The sequence below is a fragment of the Octodon degus genome, unplaced genomic scaffold (assembly GCF_000260255.1).
Source record: "Octodon degus isolate 3935 unplaced genomic scaffold, OctDeg1.0 scaffold00015, whole genome shotgun sequence".
Classification (NCBI taxonomy): domain Eukaryota; kingdom Metazoa; phylum Chordata; class Mammalia; order Rodentia; family Octodontidae; genus Octodon; species Octodon degus.
In genome coordinates, this window is record NW_004524591.1 from 12,734,381 (window position 1) to 12,740,066 (window position 5,686).

Sequence of the window (5,686 nt, forward strand, 5' to 3'; positions counted from 1 at the left end):
CTCCTTCTCCTCTTCTTCCTTTTTCTCCTCCTCCTCCTTCTTCTTCTTTGTATTTAGGACAGGGTCTACAGGGTCTCACTGCATACATCAGACTCATAGTGGTTCTCCTGTTTTCAGCTTCCCATGCACTGGGATTATAGGCATGCGCCACCACCCCCAGTCTCAATTGCTATCTCAGCATGCCCCAGGGATGGGGCTTGCATTGCACACCAGGGATGGAACCTAGGTCTTTGTGTCTGTCTAAGCAGGCACTTTAATCTGCTGAGCTATCTGGCCAGCTCTGTTTGTGCTTCTAAAGCACAGTGATTCTCTAATAGAACTTAAAATTAATTGTAGTTTAAATTAACAGCACAATGATCAATAAGCCATTGCTCATCCTCCACCCACAGGCTGTCTGTGTTATGGAGTGGGTCCCTTGCTCTCCAATCCATAACCAAGGTATTTATTTGCTGTTGGAGAATTTTAATGAAGTCTGCTTGCCAGTGTGTCTTTTTAATGAAGTTCCTCATTGAACTCTACTATTCATGTATAATCAGTAGAGGAGGAGACAGCAACCACCGATAATAATCATTTTCTTACTTTTATCATTGTTTTTGGATAATAAAACAATTACCATTACTGAGATCAAAAAGAAATACTTTCATCAACAAAAAAACTGGGACCTACCATACTATGAATGGATGAACAGTGATGTAGCTGAAAGTTAGGTAGATGGGGAGGTTGCATGTTAGGGCTGCAGTGTTGCGGGGTGGGGGGAATCCAGTGGCCTTCTCTTACCATCTTGCATTTACCCTAAACCACACTGGGCTGTACAGAGCTGGGGTGTCACAGCCCTGTGACCTAATATCATGCATGTACTTTAAGCTACAGCTACACTTACAGTTCTATTTGAGGTGTTTACATATAAGTGCTGTCCTACCAAAATATTTCCAGATATATTACCAAAAAGTACAGATACGTGAACATTACACAAAAAAGTTATGGGAAAAAGCTCAACATGTGCTGCAGATTGTTGGGTTATCCCTTTGGGAAAGAGACCCCTGAAATTCAAAGGAATGTGAGACATTATTTACTGAGGCTTTGGATGTTCCCCTCCAATCCTCATGCAGTTTTAAATGGGGCTTTTTCAGAGATGGCTGAATCTAGAGTGTGTGACTAATCTAATACTGAGATTAAAGATGCTGGGATTGAAGTTATGTAAAGGCTGAATCAGTCTACTGATTGGATTGGCACCACCCTAATCTCAGTGGGCTGGATACAATATAAGGGACAAGAAGAGGCCTTTCTCTCTCTCCCTTCTTGCTTTTGCTGTCCTCTGCTGCCATGAACTGTTGTCCCTCTGCTGTGTATCACTCTTCCTCGGAGTTAACTGAGCATGGACCAAAGCCTCTCTAAACTGTGAGCTAAATAAACCTTTTCTACTTTAACTTTGTGTATTGAGTATTTGTTTCAACAAAAGAGAAGTAACTCAGATAGAAGTCTCACATTAAAAGCCTTCTTTGTACCTTTATTCTGTGAGATGTTTTGCTTTTTTTTTTGTCTTAAGTGCTATGTGATCTTTAAGCACTCTGAAAGTTTTTCATCAGTTAAATCATGTCTTGTCCCCAACATCAAGGCAAACAACCTTTTGGAACTATCATTTTCATACTGGAAATCATACATTTATAATTAAAGTTCATTGTTTCTTAGCTGGTTGTAATAATTTTCTGTCCTTTATATCTCTTGAATCCACAGCTATGTTTCTAATCAATAACATACAAAAACTGGTGTCGGGCAAAGATAGCACCAAACACCAGCTAGGTGGGAAGCTGTTTTTATTAAGATGATTTCCTTATGTTGTACATGCTGTGATAGCCAGCTAGACAAGCTCTGTGGTTAATATATTCAACATGAAAAGATTCCAAGTTCTTCAAAATTTGCATTCTCAAAGGCTGTCTTCTCGAATGTCTCTACTTTAAAAACAATCTTCTGAAAATTCAGATCATATTTAAATCGACTTTGAAAATTCCAGCAAGAAACTGTGTCCACATCATTGGAGAATCTAGTCTGTCGACATCCCTTGCTTCCCCCTAGCCAAAGAGATAAGCCATTTTTTTTGAAATTGTAAAATTGCTTTCTTAAAAAAAATAAAATAAAATAAAGTACTCAACATGCAGCTAGCTAGGCTTCCAGGGAGTTATGGCATAGAAGGAGAAAGGGACAAAGGACATGATGCCAAGCTGTGGGAGAGGTAAAACGGAAACACTGAGTAAGGCTCGACAGCCAATTTAGTGGGTGGACTGCAATCCTGGTCCTGCAATCTAAAGCCTCAGGAGCTGTCCGGGAACCACAGAGCCCAGGAAGAGAAGTGTACTTTGGATCCAATCTGCCCAGATTCCTGACTGGTTGAAGAGTCTACACCTTAGCTTCACCTCTTACACAAGTCTTACTTGTTATTGCATGGATTTAAAAAAGACAACAGTGACTCTGGGGTTCTACCGAGCATTTTCTGACAGAGAAAAGAAAGCCCTTGCTCCGTTCCCATTTCCTCTCCTAAGCCTCTCTGCCATTTGTACTTGTTTTTCTCTTCCCATAGTGAGTCTTTGACAGGCCGAGGGTTCAGAATATACAAAATTGGGAAAGTTACTTCACTTCTCTAAGTCATATGTATTCAACAAATATTTATTGAGTTTACTAATGTGAACTTAGGGGCACCTAAGACAGGTGTCATGTAATATGCTCACTTTCTTAAGGAAGAAGGAACCATGAATAGCAGGAAAAAGGGACATTTAATGTACTGTTGAGTGACACCAAATGCTTTAAAGAAAAGCAGGGCAAAGGTAAGAAGGTGAAGAAGGGAGGTTTTTCTGCTTAAAAAGGGCTCTGAGGGTGGTAGGGCTTGATCGGAGATTACACAAGGCAGGAGAGCATGGGGGAGGGATGGGGATGGCAGACTCTGAGAAGGACTAACTTCTCCACTCTGAGGATGGCAAGGAGTGGGCCTCGCTGGAGCCTCATCATAGGCCAGTACAGAGGGACATGAGGTGAAGGAGCTCTGTGGGGCCCGGGCCTGGGTGCCTTTTGGACCACTGTGGGACTTCAGGGTTTATGCAGTGGTAGGAGACAGTTGGAGGATTGTAGCAAAAGTGATACAGTATGCTTTCCTTTTACAAAAATGATTCTCCTTGATTTCGTGGAAAATGGACAATACACACCTATAATATTCAATAACGGAACTTAGGAAAAATGGGGTACACCGATGAATGTCCATTCTGTATCTGTGTATTCAAAGTGGTTGGGGTAGATATATAGTTGCATATTCTTAATGAATAGAATGATTTGTTCTAATGGTGTTTGTAAATAGGATCACAAGTCCGCATCTTGTACAGCAATTAACCACTAAGAAGAATATATGCAGTGTATTATTTGTTGAAACTGTACTTTTGATTTGATTTGAAACTGTCTCATTGCTATCTGTTTATCAATAAAACTGTAGGAAAAAAAAAAAAAAAAGGACAATATGCTGGCAAATGAGAAAGCAAAAAGACCAGGGCTCCTTCTGCTCTTTTTGCTTCCATGTTATACTAAGGGCTGTGGGAAGGGATGATGGTAGTTTACTAATCTAGAGTAACGGGGACAAAAACTGCATGGTGCTGTTGCGAGAATTTAAGTGAGATAACAAACATTAGTGGCTTAGCAAAGTGTCCAGTGCAGTATGAATCTGTATGAAGTTTGTTTGTTTGTTTGTTTGTTTGCTGTGGTGTTAGAGCTCGAACCCAAGGGCACTTTACCACACAGCTACATTCCCCCCCTCCCCCAGCCCATTTGTTTATTTATTTATATTTAAATTTTGACACAGGATTTTACTAAATTGCCTAGGCAGGACCCAAACGAGATCCTCCTATTTTAGCCTTCCTCTGAACTGTGGGAACATTTTTATTTTTACTCTAGTAGTTTTGTTTAACGTGATTCTTCTACCCCAAGTGTAGCTCCTCTTCTAAATATCGCTACGCCTGTTTCTCAAAAACTTCTGAATACTTTTCACTTCCTTCCAAATACTTCCTCGAGGGTCCTAGAGCAACGCTGCATATTGGAAGATTTACGTATGCGATTAAACGTGTTCGAAATGCTTTATCAAAGTGTTTTTAGTAGTGGTAGTTGTAAAGCCTGTGTCGGTGACCTGAGAGGTAGCAAGGTGGGGTGTACTGACACAATATCGCCTCCAGGGGGCATCTGGTAATGCAGGGGTTGGTGATGGAAGTTAGGACCACAGGGAGACAATACCTAGAGGGCGAGATTTGGGGGTGCGCAGTAGGACAGCCCCTCACAACAAGTGATTTCCCATTGAAATGGGAAACATTTCGGTGACAGGAAATTCTCTGTCCGGGGAACTTGGGTAACGCGGAAGCCTTGAGCACACAGCTCTGAGCTGACAGTCAGCTCCCAGGGTCATCCTAGCGAGCACAAATCCTGGGAACCGAGGCACTTTGTTTATTGTTAAGTCTTAGCTTCCTTATTTGCAAAATGGGAGCATTTCTTCTCGGAAGGTTAAGGAAATACAGTAAGGTAATATGTGTGTGCATTTATTAGATTATAGAGCATCCTAAAACTAGATAATCTGTCTCTGTGCATACAAGTTGCTAATGAGATAAAAAAAAAAAAAAAAACATAGCCTCTGCCGTAGAAAATTTATAATTCAATTACCAGTGACAAAAGAGCTACAAGCTCCTATTAGAAAAAAAAAAAGGAAATGTGCTTTCAGGATTATAGGCCTGGTTTTCAGAAACCAAACATCTTATATTCAATTAAACACTGCAGATGCCAGTTCTCTTTTCTCTCAGGGAGGGACATTTTCCCAAACACAGCCATATTGTGCTATAATACATTTAGGCAAAAATGCTCAAAACCGTTGCCTTTATTTCAGCTTTTAAAGACAAAATTATAAATGACATTGTCTATGACACCCCACTTCTTTTAAATATGGCACTAATCAATCTCTTCTCTGCTTTACTTCAAAAAAGATTAGGATTATTTCCTGTATTGTAAAACAATTTCATCAAGAGAAATTCTGATCTGCTAAAATGGAACTGAACTTATTCTTCATAAAATTTTATTTTTGTAGTCAGATAATAGTTAACCTCTATCAATTCATTTGTTATATACTCAGTAATAGATAGTAATAATTATCTAGGATAGAAAAACTTTGCACAAAATTTTAATTTCTCCTAAAGGACACTCCTATCCCAATAAGTACCCAGAAGGAAGTGGGAAGTACTAGGCAGCAACAAATACTAAAAGACTGACTTTGTACAGTTCTTTAGTTAAAATACCTTATTGTAGCAAAGTACCAACAAAAACAAAGAATTATGTTAACATGTATCAAGATTATTAATTTTGGGAACTAAGTATATTAGATAAGATTAATTATTGTGGCAGACAGTGAGTGTTATTTAACCTATAGTCACTTTCCCCCTTTCCTACTAACAAATATTAGCTTTTTCAGGAAGTAGAAAAAGCCCTCTGCTTCGATGTTGATGGATTCTTCTACCAACTCCAGAGTAAGGAGTTTTTCCAATGTCACCACTATCCATGGACAATGACTGGCTTAAAGGTACAGATGACGCCCAGTTTTATCCAATTACTTTTAAGTAAAAATCTATTGGGTAAGCTTCCCATAGAGCTTTTGATGCACTATTTTATTTTTTTT